Source organism: Chrysochloris asiatica, unplaced genomic scaffold (assembly GCF_000296735.1).
Source record: "Chrysochloris asiatica unplaced genomic scaffold, ChrAsi1.0 scaffold00025, whole genome shotgun sequence".
Classification (NCBI taxonomy): Eukaryota; Metazoa; Chordata; class Mammalia; order Afrosoricida; family Chrysochloridae; genus Chrysochloris; species Chrysochloris asiatica.
Genome location: NW_006408543.1, coordinates 20,060,788 through 20,082,875, shown reverse-complemented (window position 1 = coordinate 20,082,875; position 22,088 = coordinate 20,060,788). Strand labels below are relative to the sequence as shown.

The following is a 22,088-nucleotide window of genomic DNA, read 5'->3' as shown; positions in this document are numbered from 1 at the left end:
ATGGCTAATTATAGACCCACCAAGCTTGTATGTAACAGCCTGACCCTTCCTGGAATTCTGATGATGCTATTCAAAATACTATTTCCTATTCTTAATCTGCATATTTTAGATGACTTGATTCAAAACAAGGTCTTGGATACAAACAGTTCAACGTTTTTCCAAAACAAGGGCCTTATCAGCATATAAAGTACTTTGCCACATGGATTGTGTTTATATTTTAGCAGGTGGACAATAGATTAGTTACAGTTACTAAGACGTCAGTGTATTTTCCCATCCACAGTACAGTACAGTCAAGAAAGAAAACTACTCAATTAGAAAAAAACAAAATATGACTCCAACAATTTAATTTAAGTCCTTATAGCTCACTCATTTACTAAGATGAGTAGCAAGAGATCATTTAAATGAAGCATTGAAAACTCAAGCCAAGCAACAAAATAATAAAGTCAAGTCAGGGTAATAATGGAGCCCTAGTGTGGCGCTGCAAGATAATGCACTGGATGGCAAAGTTGGCAGTTCAAACCCACCAGCCACTCCTGGAAACCCCTAGACAGGGTTGCTATAAATCAGAACTGACTCAAAGGCACTTAATAACAGCAACAGGGTAATAATAACCTATTGGTGTTAAGTGCTGTTGAGTCGGTTCTGACTCATAGTCACCCTGTATATGATTTCTGAGGAACAGCTCATAGGTTTGAACCACCAACACCATCTTGTGGTTAGCAGTCCAGTGCTTATCCTACAGCACCACACTAGGCCAACTGAAATCACCTGTGACCCCTGTTGTTGTTTAGTGCTGCTGGGTCAGTTCCAACTCATAGAGACACTGTGCAGGGTTTCCTAGGAGTGGGAAGTAGACTTGAACTGACGACCTTGTGGTTCCCAGTCCAGAGCTGATCCTATAGCGCCACACCAGGAGTCCCCTTGTTGTTGTTTTTGTTAAGTGCAGCCCTTGAGAACATTCAAAAGCTAAGCAGCTCTGTTTGTTGACTTGTTAAATATTAGCTTGCAAGGGGGATGGGGGGGAGCAGCCTCCATATGCAAAACCCAATGGAAAAGATGTGCAGATTCCCACCTGAAGGACTAAACATAGCACCCAAGGTTTTCTTTTACATCACACAAATACTGTAAAGTGCTGTCTTCATTCCCTCCAGTAATTTGTCTATAATCCCTTATCTAATCCGTTCTAGGGCAGGGTCTTAACTTCCTTGTTCTGTGTCCAGCCCCTCAACTGTAAGTGGCACAGTGTTGATTTCAATGCAAGATTTCAGAGGAAACCGCTGAGACAGACTAAACTGCTCCACCGTGGAAATTGCACTACCGTGTGTAGGGAGGGGTCCCTTCCAAATTTCAGGGGTTTAGCATCGGAGTCCTGGTGTGGTGCTGTGGGTTAATGCACTAGACTGCAGAGTCGGTTTGAACTACAAGGTTGGTGGTTCAAGCTCACCAGTCACTCCTTGGAAAACCTCTAGAGGGTCGCCATGGGTCGGAACCAACTCGATGGCACAGCATTTTCTCCAACTGTATATTTTGATAAATTTCAAGTCTAAGGAAAAGTTAGAAAAACAGTACAGTGACAAAGTTGAAGCTATCATAATTCTGCACCCCTTAACACTTAAGTAGATATTTCCTAAGAATACGAGCATCCTGATTCATTTCAGATCGGAGGTTTCACTTTTCAGATCATACTACTTGTGCTCTGATAGTGTAGTGGTTACTAATTGGGCTGCAAACCTCAAGTTTAGCAGCTTGAAACTACCAGCTGTTCCGCAGGAGAAAGATGAGGCTTTCTGCTCCCATAAAGATTTACAACCTTGAAACTCTGTACAGGGTCGCTATGAGTCGGAACCGACTCCACAACACATAACCATCACCACCACATGTTCAAAAGGGAGCAGGGGTGGTGGTTCCCAAGGATAAGCATTGTACTGAGAACCACAAAGTCAGTACTTTGAGCGCACCGCTGCTCGACACCCACCGCTGCTCAGTGAGAAAAAGATGAGGCTTTCTGCTCTCACAAAGATTTACAGCCTCAGAAACCTATACACAGCCACAAGAGCTGTGGTAGTGTAGTGGTTATGAATCGGGCTGCTAATCTCAGGGATAGCAGTTCGAAACCACCAGCTGTTTTGCGGGAGAAAGATGAGGCTTTCTGCTCCTGTAAAGATTTACAGCCTCGGAAACCCTGTGCAGGGCCACTATGAGTCGGAACCGATTCCACAGTACATCATGACCATGATGAGTCAGAACCAACTTGACGTCACTTAACAACAGCAGCATGTGTTCAAACCTGACCGTATTGGAATAAGGGGACCACTCCAAAAGTCCAACATAAAATTCACTCCTTCAAGGAGCTTATAATATAGTTGGTGGTTTTAGACAATATAAATACATTATAAGTAAAGTTGTTAAGTACTGTCGAATCGGTTCCAATCCATAGTGACCCTGTATAGGGTTTCCAAGAAGTGGCTGGTGAGCCTGAACCACTGACCTTGCAGTTCAAACCGACCCTGCAATCCCGTGTATTAACCCACAGTGTTACATATGAAATTAAGAGCTCAAAGAAGTGAAAACTCAGTTTGGGCTGATGGCTCAGAGATGATTCATATGACTGAGTCCAACTACCTACTTAGCCAATCTGTTTCATCTTTTTCTTGGGTATACATTCAAATAGCATTAACCTCCATCCCCTTACAGTCAAATGTAGAATGGAATTGAAAAGAAAGTGAATTGTGCCACTCATCAGTCTTGCCAATGAAAACCGGCCCCTCTATAATGACTACTCCATACTCCTTCCAGTTTTACGGTGTGATCCAATTAAGCAGAGCCATAGCTGGAGAAAGCCTGGGTCCCTGAGTCACCGCCTGAAGTGGAGCTATCCACTCATCAGGTACACCATCTTGATTTTGTGAGAAGTAAACGTCTAGTCTCCTGATTCACAGCACTAGTGTGAGTTGTTGAAGCACAAAAGTCTTACCTCAACTAATACAAACAAAGGATTACAATATCTTTGTGGGAACAGGTAAGATTTTCAAAATAATGACTGTGCTTTTCCTTTACTGCTTTTTGAACATTTGAATCTTCACCTTTGTTGGCCAGAAGCATCTATGAGCTTCAGGGATATGAAGATTATTAAAGAAGAAATGCAGAGAGAATGAAGGATGGAAGTCCATTTCTGGAAGTCCAGTCTTGCCACAGACAACAGCCAAAATTGGTGGACAAAATATTTCTTCAAAAATATTTAAATTGTTGATGCACTTACTAGAAAGTAAGGGTTATACACAGCAGAACACTTCTATCAGCTTTCACACTGAAAGTATTTGACAAACTGGGAGATCTTAAGCTACCAAGCAGTGTAGTGGGGACAGCAGGCAATCTTGGTGAGCCCTGCAACCCTGCTAAAGATGGGACCTCCAAAGGCTACCACACACACACACACACACACACACAAAACCTAGCTCAAATTTTAGCGCTGGTAAAACTATTCTATATGATATTGTAATGGAGAACACATGAAATTAAGCATGTGCCAAAACTCATAAGCATTTACAACACAAAATAGAGCACTAAAGAGAAGGAGCTCTGGTAGCTTGGTAGTTAGAACCTTAATGTCAGCAGTTTGAAGCTACCAGCCGTTCCGCAGGAGAAAGATAAGGCCTTCTGCTCCCGTAAAGATTTACAGCCTCGGAAACCCTGTACAGGGTTGCTATGGGTCGGAACCGACTCGACGGCACTTAACAACAACAACAACAAAGACAAAGAGACGATCTTAAAAAGCAGCTATAACACATTCTGAATGAAAGAATTCAAATGGCTACTGGTTTTAAAGTTGATTTCTTACCAATAGAATTAAAAAAGAAAGAGGAGCAATATCCTTACTGTGCTAAAAGCATAAAACTAAAATTTTAAACCTAGCAAAGTGTGGCACTTTAGGACAAGCACTGGACTGCTAACCCCAGTTCAGTGGTTCAAAACCACCAGCTGCTCCTTGAAAACCCTATACAGGGTCTCTATGAGTCAGAAGCAACTCAAGGGTACTTAACAACAATTAACAACAAAACTACCCTGTAAGAGTGGGGGCAGGGGCAGATATTTTCAGATAAATAATAACATAGAGCTCACCATACATTTATCCTCACTAAAATAAATGTAAGAAGAGCCGGGGTGGTGCTAAGGGCTTGGCTACTAACTAAAAGGTCGGTAAGCTCAAACTACCAACCACTCCACGGGTGAAGACAGCTGGAGGTTGTCTCCTGTGAAGATGCTAGCCAGGCAGTTCTACTCTTTCTTAGAGGGTCGCTATGACTCAGAATTGACTCAGTGTCACGTGACAACAAGAGAAACAAGAAGTTCTAAACAAATCTAATGCTTAGGAACAATTAAAGCGTTTTTGTTTTGTTTTTTAATGAAATATAAGAGGGGAAAAAAATGATCAAACAGGGGAGGATGAAGAAATTATAAGCAAAGAAAGCAGCAAATGTGTGTGTAAATCTGAACCAACGTTTTCTTTTTAAAATGAAAATGCCTAACCTAGGGTCTTGAACAGAACCAAAACACTGGATAAAAATGGGACCTAAATTGTAGAAGGGAGTTAAGGGTTTTAAGATCCTTGAATTTTGAGTAGAAGAGGAAAGATATTAATTAGCGTTGTTGTTGTTAAGTGTCCTAGAGTTGGTTGTGACTCAGAGTGACCCTGTGTATCTAGGGTTTCCATGGAGCAGCTGGTGGGTTTAAACCAATGATCTTGCAGTTAGTCATCCAGTGCTGAGCCTACAGAATCACCCCAGGGCTGTTTAATTAGATTTGTTGTTGTTAAGCGCCATTGAGTCAGTTCCGACCCACAGCAACGCTGTACAGGGTTTCTGAGGAGAGGCTGCTGAGCTTGAACCTCTGATAAATGTGCATGCTAAAATTTCTGCAGAACCATCAAAATAATAATAGAGTGTAAAACTTCCCAGGCAGTATAGAAAAAAAATATATATATGAAGTAAGAAAAAATTAATTCAAAAGAAGGTAAGAAAAAGAAAAATGGATAAGGCACCACAAATAGCACAAAATAAGATAGATAATAGGGGGAAATCCAAATGCATCTGTAATTACAATAAACATAATGGATTACATATTTCAGTTACAAGGTAGTTATTTAAAGACCGTATTAGATGCGATGTCTAGTTATATGTCATATATAAAAGATACATAAAAAAAGAGAACAGAAAAACAAATACCAGTAAAAACTAATCAAAAGTAAGATGATTGTGTTCTTATGTTGTCTTATATCACATCTGACAGAATACACTTTAAAAGAAAAAGAGTTCTGAGGTTAAGAAGTGCTACTTCCCTAATAATATAAGAGCCAGCTCTTCAAGAAGTTAGCACAATTCTAAATGTACATTCACTCATTAATGTAACTTAAAATATACAAAGAAAAAGTGACAACTGACTATCTTTTTGGGATATATTAGTACACTTCTCTCCATAAAAAAAATAAATAAACTAAGACACAGTAAACTAGAAATTCAAATAATTCAACACACTTATTTAGGGAGTCCTGGTGTGGTGCTATGGGGCTAATGCACTGGCCTACAAAATTGCTTTGAACCACTAGGTAGGCGGTTCAAGCTTACCAGCCACTTCTTGGAAACCCTATTCAGGGTCGCTACGGGTTGGAACCGACTCGACAGCACTTAACAACAACAACAACAAAATAACACACTTATGTTCAGGAGTTGACATTATAAAACTACATTCTATGACTAAACTGGAATTGTTACATATCAGAAACAGATAACTTGGAAAATAACCTTAACTTTGGAAATTGAAACAAAACACTCTTAAATAATTCATATGACAAAGTAAAAACCATAAGAAATGCAGAAGTTAATTAGATGTGAATGATAATGAAAATACTAAACATTAAAACTTCTGAGATAAGCTAGCTTAATACTTAGAGAATGATTTATAGCTTGTATTTGTACATTAGCAATGAAAACTTCAAAATTAATGAGCTAAGTATCCATCTTCGCAAGTTAGAAAAATAGCAAAATAATAAACACACAAATGTAAAAGAAAAAAGGTATAAGAAGAAACTTAACAGAAAAAAAAGATATTAAGAAGATCTAAAAAAGCAAAGTTTTTGGAATTGACTAATAACAGTAACAAACATATGGTGAGAGTGATTTTTACACATAGTAAGAAAGTAAGCAATTATCAGATATGAAAAATAGAACTAATTATGATGGCACAAAGTTTTACAACGTGCCCTGGAGTCAGTTCCAACTCATAGCGAACCAGTACAGGGTTTCTGAGGCTATAAATCTTTACAGGAGCAGAAAGCCTCATCTTTCTCCTGCGGAACAGCTGATAGTTTCGAACTGCTGACCCTGAGGTTAGCAGCCCGATTCGTAACCACTACGCTATCAGAGATACTATGCTGCAAACCACAAGGTCAGCACTTCTCACTCATGAATTTATTGTTACAGTTCTAAAAACTATTATCAAAGCAATCTTTGTTGTTGTTGTTATGTGCCATCGAGTCGGTTCCGACCCATAGCGACCCTGTATAGGGTTTCCGAGGGTGTAAATCTTTACGGGAGTAGAAAGCCTCATCTTTCTCCCGCGGAGCAGCTGGTAGTTTCGAACTGCTGACCTTGAGGTTCGCAGCCCGATTCGTAACCACTATGCTACCAGAGCTCCTTAGCAAGTTTAAAAAAGATAACATCATCTTGCTTTTAAGGAGCACTCTGGCTGTACCTCTTCTAACACAGATTTGTTTGTTCTTCTAGCAGTCCAGGGCACTTTTAATATTCTTCTCCAACAGCATAATTCAAAGACATGGGTTATTCTACAGTCTTCCTTATTCACATGCATATGGGGGTACTAAAAATTCTTGGTTTGGGTCTGGAGCACCTAGTCCTCAAACTGACATCTTTGCTCTTCATCACTTTAAAGAGGTCTTGTGCAGCAAATTTGCCTAGTACTATATGTCATTTGATTTCTTGATTGCTGTTTCCATGAACATTGATTATGGATCCAAGAAAATGAAGTCTTTGACAACTTCAGTCTTATCATGATGTTAGTTATTGGTCTAGTAGTGAGGATTTTTGTTTTCTTTACATTTGAGGTGCAATCCATACCCAAGGCTATGGTCTTTGATCTTCATCAGTAAGTATTTTAAAACTTAGTCCTTTAAGAGAACTTTCAGTCTCCCTAGGAAAGCAATGTTCATTGCCTCATGTGGTCTCACCTACCCAGTGTTTACTAGAATCTCATGTACAATGTATCTTACTACAAAACATCAAAGCAAAAAACCCCACTAGGTTGACTATGGGTTCTGAGAGTGACAGGTATCAAATGTCACTGGAGCAAAACAAACAGCACCAGGTAGATAGAAGACATTGTCCCTGAGAAGCCACATAAGCCAAGGACCCTGAGTCTGCCCTCCTCCAAAGTCATATAAGGGATGACTGAATTAAACACAGGCAGAGAAAGGGACACAGAGTAGGTGAGAGCACATGAGGGAATGAACATTGTTTCCTTAGGGAGAGTGAGAGTTCTCTTAAAGGACTCAGTTTTAAAACAGATGAGATCAAACATGATTCCTTTTCCTGCCTATCAATGGGTGTGTGCTGGGGAGGAAGGTTAGCTGTAGATAACATGAATGAATTGCATTTTCTCTGCTTGGCAGAGTTGCAGTGTGTACTAAGCTGGTGACTCTGCTACATGTGGATGGAGGAAGAGGAGGGCAGTAGGAACAAAGGTGGGGGCGGAGAGCGGTGCCTGGATGTGCAGTGGTTAACATGCTCGATGGATAACCGGAAGGTTAGAGGTTCAAAGTTTACCCAGAGGAAGCCTGTAAGTAAATTTGGCAATCTGCTTCCAAAAATCAGCCACTGAAATGTGTCATAGTTCTACTCTGACACACATAACGTGGACATGAGTCAGAACCAACTCAATAGCAACCACTTTGAGGGCGCTGGGTGGCAAAAATGGTTTGTGCATGATTGTTCAGCTAAAGGTAGGTGGTTCAAACCTACCCAGAGGTTTCTGCTTCTGTAAAGGGTACAGCTAAGAAAACCCGACGGAGCAATGCCATGTACTGTAAAGGATTTAAGGGCAATGTCTTTTGGATTGTGTTGTCTTTCTTTGTTGTTGTTGTTGTTAGGTGCCATCGAGTCGGTACCAGCCCATAGCGACCTTATGTACAGCAGAATGAAACACTGCCTGATCCTGAGCCAGCCTCACTACTGTTGCCACGCTTGAGTCCATCGATGCTGCCACTTGGCCAATCCATCTCGTTGGGGTTCTTCCTCTTTATCTCTGACCCTCCACCTTACCAAACACGATATCCTTCTCCAGTGACTGGTCCCTCCTGACAATATGTCTGAAGTATGAGAGACAAAGTTTGGCCATCTTGGCCTCCAAGGAGCACTCTCGCTGCACTTCTTCCAAAACAGATCTATTGGTTCGTTTGGCAGCCCATGGCACTTTCAATATTCTCCTTCAACACCATAATTCAAAAGCATCAATTCTTCTAAGGTCTTCCTTATTCACTGTCCAGCTTTCACATGCATATGAGGTTACTGAAAATACCATGGCTTGGGGCAGGCGCACCTTAGTCCTCAAGCTGACATCTTTGCTCTTCAACACTTTAAAAAGGTCTTGTGCAGCAGATTGGCCTAATGCAATATGTCGTTTGATCTGCAATACATCGTTTGATCTCTTGACTGCTGCTTCTGTGAGTGTTGATAGTTGATCCAAGAAGAATGAAGTCCTTGACAACTTCAATCTTTTCTCCGTTGATAAGAATGTTGTTTATTGGTCCAGTGGTGAGGATTTTTGTTTTCTTTACATTGAGCTGTAATCCATACCGAAAGCTGTGTTCTTTGATCTTCATCAGTGAATGTTTCCAGTCCTCTTCACTTTCAGCAAGATTCCTGAGCAGTAATGGGCAGGACCAGATTACAGAAGGGCATGAAAGTTAGGCAGAGGTGGGCAGATCTGTTTATTAAGATGGTTAAGAGAGAACACTCATCGGTTCTTGTTAGGTGAGAGATACAACAGCAAGAGAACACTACAAAGAGCTACAATAATTTGAGTTGCAGCCATGAGTCAGGCTCTGGGCGTGGCACTCCTCAGGATTCTATGATCTGATCTCCCCAGTAATCCTTGTGGGATTTCCATGTTACTGAATTTTATTTCTATATCGTTGAGTGTCCGATTCATAAACTCCCTAAAGTCACACAACTCTTAAGTGGCAAGGTCTGCAAGCAGAAAGTCTAGCTTCCATGTCTATACTTCGAAAGGGTTTTAGGAGCAGAAGTCATCAGGAGTAAAGAAGGAGTCAGTAGGGACAGAGTGCTATTGCAGTACTTGCCGTATTCTAGGAGGGAGGTCTCGGAACTCAAGCTGAAAAGATGACTCTGGGTGCATTCCCATCTCTAGTTAGTTGTTGCTGTTCTGGGTTCAAAACACCGACCTTTTTGGTTAACAGCTGAGAGCTTAACCTCTGTGTCACCAGTGCTCCTTAGTGTAAGGGGCATTCCCTGATAAATGATGTGATGTGATTTCCCTACGTGACCCAATATTGCTAAATATACCCAGAGGAATGTGTTTCTTTTATAAGAAACCATTCTAAATATGAAGCCTAGCCAAACAAAACAATATAACTATCTTAATTTAGATACACAATGTATTAACTAGTCATTATATAGCAATTACTTTAATTTCAAATGGGGCAAATATGTTTCATTTGCCAAATAAAATCAATTCAGAGTACAGAGAGATGTCCCAGGTTATTGAAAATCTAAGCTTCTGTAAAATACTCAAATCCCCTCTCCAAGTGAGAGTCACCAACCTCTGTTAAGAAAGTGACAGCTTAAGGGTACCAGGCACACATGCACAGCAATTGAAGAAGTTCTGCGTTAGTAACTGCAGCGCAGTGAATTACTTAATACGGCCCTTACTGTTGTCTTTCTTTTGTGGGCTCCCTATTGCCCACCTAACAAACACATCTCCCACAAAATAAATGGGGGGTTGTTAGGTACCATCAAATCCATTCTGATTCATAGCGAATATATGTATGACAGAACAAAACACGACCTGGTCCTGTTCCATACTCATCATCATTCCTAGGCCTGAGCCTAGGAATGCAACCACTGTGTCAATCCACCTTGTTGGGGGTCTTTCTCTTTTTGTTTGACTCTCTACTTTACCCAGGATGATGTCCTTCTCCAGGGACTGGTCCTTCCTGACAACATATCCAAAGTATAGGAGATCAAGTCTCACCACCCTCACTTCTAAGGAACATTCTGGCTTCACGTCTTCCAAGACATATTTGTCCATTCTTCTCGAAGTCCATGGTACAGTCAACATTCTTTGTCAATGCTATAATTCAGATGTATCAAATTTCCTTCAGCCTTCCTTATTTATTGTCCAGCTTTCACATACATATGAGGCTGTTGAAAATCACATGGCTTGGTTCACATGGCACCCTAGCTTTCCAAGTGACATATTACATTGCTCTTTAATACTTTAAAGAGGTCTTGTGTTCCAGATTTGCCTAATGGAATACATCATTTGATTTCTTGACTGCTGCTTCCATGGGTGTTGATTGTGGCTCCAAGTAAAATGAAACTCTTGACAACTTCAATTTTTTCTTCATTTATCATATTACTCACTGGTTCAGTTGTGAGGATTTTTGTTTTCTTTATGTTGAGGTGTAATTTATACTGAAGTCTATAGTCTTTCATTTTCATCAGTAAGTAACTCAAGTTCTCTTCACTTTCAGCAGGCAAGGTTGTGCCATCTGCATATTGTTATGTTAACGAGTCTTCCTCTAGTCCTGATGCGGCTTTCTTCTTCATATAATTCAGCTTCACAATTACTGTCTCTGCATACAAACTAAATAAATACGGTAAAAGGATACAACACCTCTCTTGATTTCAAACCATGCACACACCACCACCACCACAATTATTTTGTGTTTACACTAGTATCATCAATGTGGAGCAAATATTTTCTTAAAACAACAGTCCCAGCACAAATTGTTGGAAGATCTCTGGCTTATCAAAGCCAAACCTAGGACCCTCAATTTGATTCCAACTCACAGCACACCTACAGGTCAGAATAGAAATGCCCTATAAGGTTTTCAAGGCTGTAAAGAAGCAAACTGCAGCATCGTTCTCCTTAGGAGCCGCTGGTGGTTTTGAACCACCAGTCTTTCAGTTAGCAGCTGAGCACTTTAGACACTGTGCCACCAGGGTTCCATAGTAGCTTCTTGGAACATCTCTAACTCTAGGCAGTAGCAGTTGCAAGACAAGCATCGTGGAATAGGGGGCAACCCTGTATAGGGTCTCCGAGGGGCAGCTGGTAGGTTTAAACCATTGATCTTGTGGTTAGCAGTCCAGTGCTTACCGTATAGCACCACACTAGGAGTCCAGTGATAAAAGTATGATTTACTCCTGCCACAGACCCCCTCAGCTATGCTGCCTCCAAGAACAGTGCAGGGAGGTTAGCTGAGGCCACAGAAACACAATTTGACTAGAGTTTGGCTAAAACGTCTGCTGTTTTCTCTGTACCCAGTGCTCATGAGAATCATGAGGTTCTGAGACTCCAGAGTAGAACAGAAGGACTCCTGTCTGCAAATCTGACCAGTAAAAACCAGGTGTTGTCAAATCTACTCTGACTTATGCAACCCCACAGGGGTCAGAGCAGAACTAGGCTCCAGAGGGTTGTCTAGGGTTTTCAGTGGCTGATGTTTCAGCGATAGATTGGCAGGTCTTTCTTTCGAGGCACCTCTTTATGGACTGCAATCTCCCACCTTTCAGCACCATGAACAGGTTAACTGCACCACCGAGAAAGCTTTACCACCATCCCTAAAAGTCCTTAAAAATGGTAGCTTCTAGGACCTAAAGAAGGAGAACTGAACTCAAACTTGATACTGCCATTTCACTACAATTTCATAACAGATCGTATGAATATATCTGATGATATTCAAATATCATCTGTGTGCTATCTTTTTATGTAACACTCAAAACACTCCTGACTCAATAAGACAGATTATATAGCTTGGCAAACTTTCATTTCATGAATGACACTTACTATGAAATTATTTTCACACACTAATAAGGAGCTCTGGTAGCGTAGTGGTTACGAATCGGGCTGCGAACCTTAAGGTCAGCGGTTCAAAACTACCAGCTGCTCCGCGGGAAAAAGATGAGGCTTTCTACTTCCGTAAAGATTTACACCCTCGGAAACCCTGTACAGGGTCGCTATGGGTCGCTATGGGTCGGAACCGACTCGATGGCACATAACAACAACAACAACAACAATAAATTAATGGAGTCCTGGTATGGTGCTGTGGGATAAAAGCACTGGACCGGGGTTCAAAGTCACCAGCAGCTTGTTGGAAACCCTATATAGGATTGCTATGAGTCGGAACCAACTTGAAGGCACTTAACAACAACAACAATAAAGCAATTCATTCAGCAGGAGTCAGAAAGAACTCCCCCCACCCCCACCCACCCACCTTTTTCATTCTGCATGGGACTCGGGCATTTTCATAGCTGGTCGTGTTTTGCTGTAAACACATGTCAGCAGATTAGAGTACCTAGAATTGCTACTACCTTTTCTCTCCTCTCTCTGAGCACAACCACTCAAATTGTCAAGGCAAAAATGATCATTTTAGCAAAGAGGTTCCAGGGACTCCACATAGAGGATCCTCAAGCTGCCAGGAGAGAATATTTGGGATACTTTAAAAGAACTGATTTTTTTAAAAACTGTATTCACAGGGGTACTAGGATTCTAGGGTAAGTCCCAGGCAAGGCCCCAGGGCAGAAAAAGGGCTCCCCCCTCCTTCCTGGCCTCCCCAGCAGCTGTTTTTATTTGACTTGCATATTAAGGTATTGGTGCTAACATAAAACAAACAACAACAGAAAAAGATGTCTGAAAAAAATGTGTGAAAATGTCTGTAATAAGGGGTCTCTCTCCCTCCAGCACCTTTAGTCCCCTTTCCTGACCCCCAGGCTCCCTTCAGATGGGAGTGGGTACTTTTTTCCTTTCTGACTCCTGCAGAATTTGGAACATTCATAAATACAATGTGTTTGTTTACAACATCCAAACGTCATGCAGAGTTTTGTATATAAATAAATCCCTTCAAGGTAAAATTTGTTTAATCTCCTAGCTTAGTGGTTATGAGTCCAGCTGCTAACCTCAAGGTCAGCAGTTTGAAACTAACAGCAGTTCCTTGGGAGAAAGATGAGGCTTTCTGCTCGGTAAAGATGTACAGCCTCAGAAACCCTATGCAGGGTGGCTATGAGTCAGAACTGACTCCACAGCACATAACCACCACCACCACCACCACCACCATACTGGGAATCGGCTTTACTTCTCTTCTCCCATAGGAGGATTGGTGGTGCAAGAGCTAGCAGTTTGAGCTGCTAACCAAGAGACTGACACTTGGAACCTACCTGTAAAGATTACAGCCTGGGAAACCCAATGGGGCAGTTCTGCTATCATCATGCGCAGAGTTTCTATAAATAGACAATCACTCAGAGGCATCCAATGACAGCCTTTCGCCTTCCCTCTTCTCCCTGATCTCTGTTCTGTCATCAGCAATAGTGGCATTTTCTTCTTACAAGCATAAAGAAGGACGAAGCTATACCTCTCCCTTTTCTTCTCTAAACTAATCTAATTCAAAATTGAGCTTGGCATTTGGTTGGGATTCTGGAATAATTACTAGAAATTTGGCAGAGGTTTTTAAAAAAATGCCAGCTTCAATGAGTATACATGTGACCATCTGATAACTGAAAATGAATTGGAATTTTATTGAACATCTTGTTAATTTGTTTTGGTAAATTAAGTTGTATATAGTAGCATCAAACGATCCTTTATTTCATTTTTTTAAAAATCCAAAGTCAGAAAGAAATAAACAGAGAGGCCAAAGATCTGGAAGGACTTAATTGTGTCCCTGAAACGTCCCTTTTGAGGTGTTCTGATAAAACTATTTGGCAGACACAATAGAGAAAGAAGGTAGATTCTACAAGCCAGCAAATCCCATTCATTTCCTTCAGCTTGTAAAAACAAGCAATTGACAGGTTTACCTGCCAATGAAGTGCTTGCAGAAAAGCAAACTCCTTACAGGAAATCCTGAACATTAGTGTGATTAAAACTTAATCTTCTTCATTAAATTTCAGTCAAGTTTTTGACAGCGTGAAATAATGAAAATATATACTAGACCACCAAAACAATGCTATTTGTTGTTGTTGTTGTCGTTAGTGCCACTGAGTTGATTCTGACTCATAGCAACCTTGTATAGGGTTTCTATGTAGCGGCTGGTGGGTTTGAACTGCCAACCTTGTGGTTAGCAGTCCAGTGCCAGCCACACCGTGATTCTAAATGATGCTATATCCCTTCTAAAATTGGTATTTCCCATGACATAGATACAGGATTTTAGGAAACATTAAAATAGTTAGAACTCTTTCCACGCCCACCCCCTCCACCCACACACTGTGCCCATGAAATTAGTTGACGACAACAAGGTCAAGTTTGCTAGGTTTTTTGTTGTTGTTGTTGTTTAAGATCAACATGTTAATAGAATAAGATTTAAACTGGACCATGTTCCATTAAGATACAGCATTGTTGTTGTAGTTGTTGTTAGTCCCATCGAGTTGGTTCCAACTCATAGCTACCCTGTATAGTATTTCCGAGAGCGGCTGGTAGGTTTGAATCGCTAACCTTACGGTTAGCAGTCCACTGCTTATCCTACAGCCCCACATCGGCATGACAGTACTACAAATCACCATGATTGGAGAAATTACTTAATGAATATTGTTGTTGTTGTTGTAAAGTGCCATCAAGTCGGTTCCAACCCATAGCGACCCTGTATAGGGTTTCCGAGGATCAACTGGTGAGCTTGAACCACCGACCTTGCAGTTCAAACGGCTTTGCAGTTCAGCTCATTAACCCACAGCACCACACCAGGAGAACTTACAATGTAAAGATTACCACTGACAAGTAGGTAAGCAAAAGAAAATGCCTCAATTTTATACTGATAAGCTTCGACCATAATCATCAACGTCAACATTCAAGGGTTATTTTTCCCTTAGCAAAATGATTTGGGGTGGGCTGCGGAGGCTGCAAACCTTTCCCCTTTCTTTATGCCCTTTACTGACACTATTACAAAGACACTTGAAACATCTGCCACCGTCATTTGGAGAGCCTCTCCATTACCCCAAAACTTGAAACACTCTTTTTCTAACTTGGCTGAAGAATTGCAGTTGTGAAACCGTTCTTTATTCCATGCAGGGGTTTTCCCTCATGTTGTTCAGCTATTGAAAACACCATCACTAACATTTTCCAAAGCCCCAGACAGTCTTCATTTACCCCTGCCTCACAGGAGAGGCGCTGTAGGGTAAAGCACTGGATCGCAAGGTCATTTTGAACCAAAAGGTCAGCAGTTCAAACTCACCAGTCGCTCCTCTGAAACCCTATATGGGATCACTATGAGTCGGACGAACTCCATGGCGCTTAACAACAACAACACAGGAGTCTTGAAGTGGCGCTGTAGGAGAACCACTAGACTGCTAATCGCAAGGTTATCGGTTCAAGCCCATCAGTTGCTCTGGAAACCTTATTCAGGGTCGATTTCAGTCGAAACCAACTGACTGCACCTAACAACAACTTTACACAGGCTAGCTTCAGAGCAGACTCCCCAAATGGCCACTTGCAAACAAAACAAGCTCCATTTATACCCTCCCCTCAAAGACTATTTCTCCACAATATTTAACAGTTTAGTCTTCACAGCTTTAAGAAAGAGTTTGGCTTGGAACAGCAGATCTGCAAATCAGCTGGACTCCACTAGTAAGTGCGCAGGCACATTCTTAGCACAAGCTATAACCATGCTAAATAAGCACGTGTACCCCATGCTTGCTTTCAGGTAATTTTTGGTCATCTACTTTCAGTACAAATACAGTCATGAAATCTGGGAGACAGCGCATTTTTGGTTGTTGCTAAATGACCTTGATTTGACAGGAAGCATTCTCAGGTTTCAACAGATGCGGTAGGAAAGGGAAAAACGCATTCTCCAAGCGTCTATGATAATGCACAGGGCTTTTTTTTTTTTTTTCTTTCTTATTGTTGTTGTCTAAGTGGTGACGGCGGCTGTGTGTGTATATGTGTGTGGGGGGGTGGAGTTACTCTGCTCTGTTTCCATGACAACCATGTCTCCACTCCTCAGTTATTAGATACCATCCACTTCCTGTCTCTAAATTCCTAAGCCAATCAGAAAAGTGTTTATACGTTGAACAACTTCTGGGACTGGGGCTTCTTTAATGAGGGGCTTTAAGGCTCCAATGAAGCTGTCCACCGGCCTTACGTTCTGCTTTAGAGATACAACATTTCACGTTATGGTCTTTTTCATATTCTAAGACATTGACAAATGCCCTTTTTACTGGATACGAAATGCATTCTCCTCAATCCAGATACCACAATTTCTTCTAATCATCTCTAAACTGATTGTGATCGTTTGTTCATTATCTTTTCCGTGTCAAACTTAAATTTAGGCTGTGAAACATGCTCCTGTATAAGCCATTTAAATTATAAAAAAAGTAAGGATACAGTTAAGCATCCATCTGCCAATGGTGATCTGTAAATGCCCACAAAACAAAATAATGGTCAGGAAGAATGCTTCTAAGTTAAGGAACTTTGCACTCTCCAGTTTATGAGCTCAAATAATTGGGGACGTGTTATAAAGCTATCTGTTCTATCAACATAAGCTAGGCACCGATGGTTGTAAAGAAATTTGTCACGAAAAATGGCCTAGTTTATTTGACTACAAACAACAACAGATTTAAAATAAAGGTAGCGGCGCCGGACTTAAACATACAAGTCTTGCAGAAATCTGAGCACCAGACGGCGGCGAATCTGAGCAAGACAGCTTGATTTTTAAGGAAGGTTTTGGGTGATTGTTTTCCTAAGTCTCAACCTCACTGACCAATCAGGGTAGGGGCAGAAGTGGGGGCTCCAGTCGCCGGAGCAGTCTTCCCAGCTCTGCACCCCCAACCCACTCTCCAGCTCCTCTCCTCTCTAAGGCAGAGCTGGCGATCAATGAAAAACAGGGAACAAAAGGAATATAATAGGACGTCTTCCTTAGCTAAGGAAAACGATTCCCTTTTTCCTCAATGAGCCGGACGCGCCCTGCCCACAACCCGCTCCACATGGGAGATTCCAGCCGAGCAGACCTTTCGGAAGCACATTTTACATTTGCAATCATGTGTCCCAACCACTAGCAAATGTGTCACACGGCGTGTGACAGAGGGCTCCCCGAGTCCAACCAATGGAGACGAATAAATAAAATAAATTAATAATCTCACAATTAAACGCTGCCGAGAAAGACTGCGGTTTTCCTGCCCCAAATGTCATTCCTGGAGTATAAACAAAGCATGAAAAATAGTCTCTTGGCGAGAGGCGTAATCATGGTTTTCTCCTCCTAATACTAATTTCTCCATACCGGGTTAGATTTCCCCCCCCCCTCGCTCCCCTCCACGAAAACTCGCATATCCATGGCACATCAGGATAATCAGACAGCATTTGAAAAGAGGTTTCCATTGCCCACGGATCTGACACTGTTTCTAATTGATAGCAAAAGCAGTCGCAACAGCCACGCCGTAAACTCTGCCCCAGCTAAACTCCACATTTCACACATTAGTTCTTTGAAAATAAAAGTAATGTATAACAGAGCTGCCCGAAAAAAATCCTCGACACAAGTCTATCCGTTATCCGATCGCTTCTCGACCAGTCATCTGGCTGACCTTGTTAAAACAACCATTTTTTAAAACGACGATCCACAATTTCCTGGGAAACTTTTTTTTTTTTTTTTAATGAACTTACTTTTGAGCCCAAACTAATGAAAATCAGCAACTTGCCATCTCTGGCTTTTTCCCACTTGAGGCTGCAGGCTGTCCAGCAATCTGAAATCAAGTGGAAATACAGAGGCGGGCACCTTAAAAAAAAAAAAAAAATCAAAGGGTGCCCCAAAATGCAGCAGTCTGCACGCCGAGGGCGCTTCCTGACAATGCTTCACCCGCGCAGCAGAAGAGGGAGGCAGGAAATGAGCCCCACGTTCGTTACCTTCGATCGCTGCCCCCCCGCTGCTCCTCGCGGCTGCATTGGGGGGCTGCGGCGGCGCTGGACTCGCGGGAGGCCGCCGCCGCCGGCTCCCCGGTCTCTCTGCGGAGCTGCAGCCGATCGCGTCCGGAACCCCGGCTCTAGAGCCCAGCGCTTGTCCGGGGTCGGCGGCGCGGCTCCCACCCGACCCGGAGCCCCGCTGGGTCCTAGCGCTCTCCGCGCCAACCGGCGGCCGGGACTGCAGCCCGCACCTACCGCAGGCGGCCCGGGGGCACTGTGCACCCCCGCTGACCCCTTTCAAAGCGGCCAAGGTGAATGCAGAGGAATGAAAGCTCAATGTCAAATCCTGACATAGGATGTTAAAGAAAAAGCATGGGGGGTGGTGGCAATTGGGCCCCCAGAAGCATATGCTAATATCCGCAGCCCCACAGTAAAGTCCAGGGCAGGAGCCTCCGCTGGCCGGGAGCACTTGGAAGATTGTCCATCACAGAAAAGAAGAGACAGTAAGGGAGACTTCAAAAATACTACGCATTTTTTTTAAAAAAAAGGTTGAAAATGTACGTCTTTAGAATAATGTTTTAAACAGTTTCCCAATGATCCCCCCCCCACACACACAAGTCCTTTTGCATTTTTTGCTTTCTCTTAACTTTTCTAATATGCTATTTTAAATAACAAAACCCCATATGGCTAAACACGTAGTCATTTGATTTTCAAAAGACCTCCAAAATTACATTAAAATATGCACTCGTGTATCTCCTAAGAAATCAAGGAGAAACAATTAATGGTAGCATATGGAGCGATTCATAGAGAAAACTTAATTACAAATGAAAACGAATTGGAAAATTCACAAATTCAGTAAACTGAAAGTAAATGACGTTCCTAGATTTATACACAAATCAGCTGGTGTGATGAGGGGATTTGGAAGCTCTAGGTTTCTCTTTTATAAGTGGGGAAAGGGTATTATTCCATAAAGCCCCTCCTTCGCTCCAAAAGAACTTTCAGCACCCTCTCAGTGCCTGCAACTCCCATGGGAGACAAGCTTTAAACTTGTTAGTGTTCATTTAGGAGGACAATTCAATTAGACTTTAATTCCAAATAAAACTGCTTTAGTTAGAAAAGCTTTTGGAAATACCCGGATAGCTGGTGGTTTCTTTTACTCTCAGCTATCACCAAGTTGGAAGGTCACAATTCTGCAAAACTGCTAATAACAAGGGCTGTGTGGTGTGATGCCAGAAGGAAAATCAAATATGTGCTTTCTGGGTTCTATTTTTGGTGCAGAAAGAGTCCCTTTGAAAAGTATTCTTATCCTCCCCCTTCTCCAATTATAGCTAAACAAATTTAATGGAAGATATTTAGTATTAATTAAACATCAAAGGCACCCTTTCCTCTGCCTTAGTCCTTGCAAAGAACTAGCTGATAATATGTTACACTTGTAGATCTTCAAAGTACTCTTGTGTATATACATATATACTTGCATATATATATATGCAAGTATATATGTATATACATGAGAGTATATATATATATATCAGCTCTTCATCACACTTGTGTAAGATCAACAATACAGTCCACACTTTAGAAAACACTAAGTTGGGGTTTCCACAGTTTAAGTGGCTTGCCAAAAATCACAGAGCACAGGAGCTAGAATCCCAGCCCTGATGTTCAACACTTCAGGAACCACCACCTGGCCTCCCAACTATTTCTCTGATTAGACAGCGCAAAATGACATATCTATAACGAAAATGCAGTACATTTCTATATTCATCACTTCCTACATACAGTGCTGTTATGGTGCCGTCAGGTGTCATTGGGTTGGTTCTGACTCATAGCTTGACTCTACACACTATACAGTTCTGTAAAACAGAATAAAAACAGCGTTTGGCCCTGTACCATCCTCAAAATCGTTGCTAAGTTTGAACCCACTGTGTCAGTCCACCGCGTTCTTGTTGACCTTCTACTTTCCTATGCAGGATGTCCTTCTCTAGGGACAAGTCCCCTCGGGTAACATGTCCAAAGTCTGTAGGATGAAGTCTCGCTGTCTTTGCTTCTAAGGAGTATTCTACTCGCATATCTGCCAAGACAGATTTGTTTGCTCTTTTGGAAGTTCATGGTATGTTCACTATTTTCCAACACCATAATTCAAAGGCATTAATTCTTCTCTGGTCTTCCTTATTCATTGTTCAAACTTTCACATGTATACGAGGTGACGGAAAACACCATGGCATAGATCAGGTACACTTAAAATGACATCTTTGATCTTGAAAGAGGTCTTCTGCAGCAGATTTGCCCATGCAATATGTCCTTTGATTTCTTCACTGCCGCTTCCATGGGCATTGATTATGAAACCCGGTAAAATGAAACCCTTGACAACTTCAGCTTTTTTTCCACTTACATGATGTTGCTTATTGGTCGAATTATAAAGGTCCTTGAAGCCTAATTCATACGGAAGATCTGTGATCTTCATCAGTAAGTGTTTCAAGTCTTCTCTTCACTTTCAGCAAAAAAGTTGTGTCGTTTGCGCCTTCTCCAATCTTGATGCCACATTCCTCTTCATATAGTCTAGCTTCTCTGTTTGCTCAGATGGAGTAACTATGGTGAAAGGCTACAAGCCTGTTGCACACCTTTTCTGATTTTAAACCATTCAGTGTCCCCTTGTTCTGTTGGAATGACTGCCTGCCTCTTTGTCTATGTACTGGAGTTCCCATTCTTCACAATGTTATCCTTAATTTGTCATGATCTGCAGTCAAATGCCTTTGTGCAGTAAATAAAAAACAGGTAAATCTCTTTCTGGTATTCTCTGTTTTCTGTCAAGATCCATGGGGTGTCAGCCATGATATCTTTCATTCTACATTGTCTTTTGATTCTGGCTTCAGTTTCTAGTAGTTCCCTGACTATGTTCTGCTGCAATAATTTTTTAATTATCTTCAGGAAAAAATTATTTGTGTGTTATATTAATGACAGTGTTTGATCATTTACACATTCCATTGGGTTATCTTTCTTTAGAATGGGCATAAATATGGATCTCTTCCAATCAGTTTGGTCAGGTAGTTCTTTTCCAAATTTCTTGGCATAGGCAAGTGGACACTTACAGCATTGTATCAGTTTGTTGAGACATCTCAATTGGCATTCCATCAATTCCTGGAACTTGTTTTTTGCCAATGTTTTCAGTGCAATTTGCACTTTTTCCTTCAATACCACTGGTTCTTGATCATCTACTACCTCCTGAAATGGTTGAACATCAACCAGTTCTTTCTGATACATACATTATTTTCACAATTTATCTGAAAGGAAAAATAAAGCTAGTTGAAAATATGTTCTACTCTCCTAAATGAGAAAGATGAGACCCAGGCAGGTTAGATTTCAGGTCACCCTGGAAGACAGAAAACATCAAACCGGAGAACTTAACGATGCTGTGGTTATAATGCAGCTCTTTGCTCTTCATTAGAGACTAGAAGTGAGTCTACTTTATGCACTATGCTGTTAAGTGCCATCAAGTCAGTTCTAACCCGTAATGACCCTGTATAGGGTGTCTGAGGAGCGGCTGGTGAGCTTGAACCGCCGACCTTGTGGTTCAAACTGACTTTGCAGTCCAGTGCATTAACCCACAGCGCCACACCAGGACTCCATTAAGTGATCTTTTCTCAACTGGAACTGGTTTTCTATGTACACTTTCAGCACTGACAGGCTGCACAAATACTGGGACCTTAGGGGTTTGGATCTGAGGTAGCGAGACCCAGGGTGTCCCTGTGCAGGCCTGGCAACAACAGGAGCTTCACCAGGCTAGAGGGCATCACTGCTCAGCCTTCCTGCACCCATGAGGCATTCACCAGTTAGTTCTGTTTCTGGCAGTCTACTTCTTCCTCCTGCCAGCAGGAAGGAAAATTCGCTTCTCCAATGATGTGTCCCAACCCACCTAAATACCAGCCAGGTAAAGGGCTGGGTGACATTTTACTGAAAAGACAGATGCA

General features: G+C 41.8%; 1 protein-coding gene across 1 annotated transcript in view; it reads right to left on the bottom strand.

The window, feature by feature from the left end:
* The window catches only part of FOXN3 (forkhead box N3), a 523,145-nt gene extending 504,937 nt beyond the window's left edge, over positions 1-18,208 (bottom strand). Inside the window, exon 1 of the mRNA XM_006839582.1 lies at positions 18,124-18,208. The gene's annotated coding sequence lies outside the window, so the exon portion shown is untranslated. The remainder of the gene's footprint in view (positions 1-18,123) is intronic.
* Positions 18,209-22,088: the final 3,880 nt, after the last annotated feature.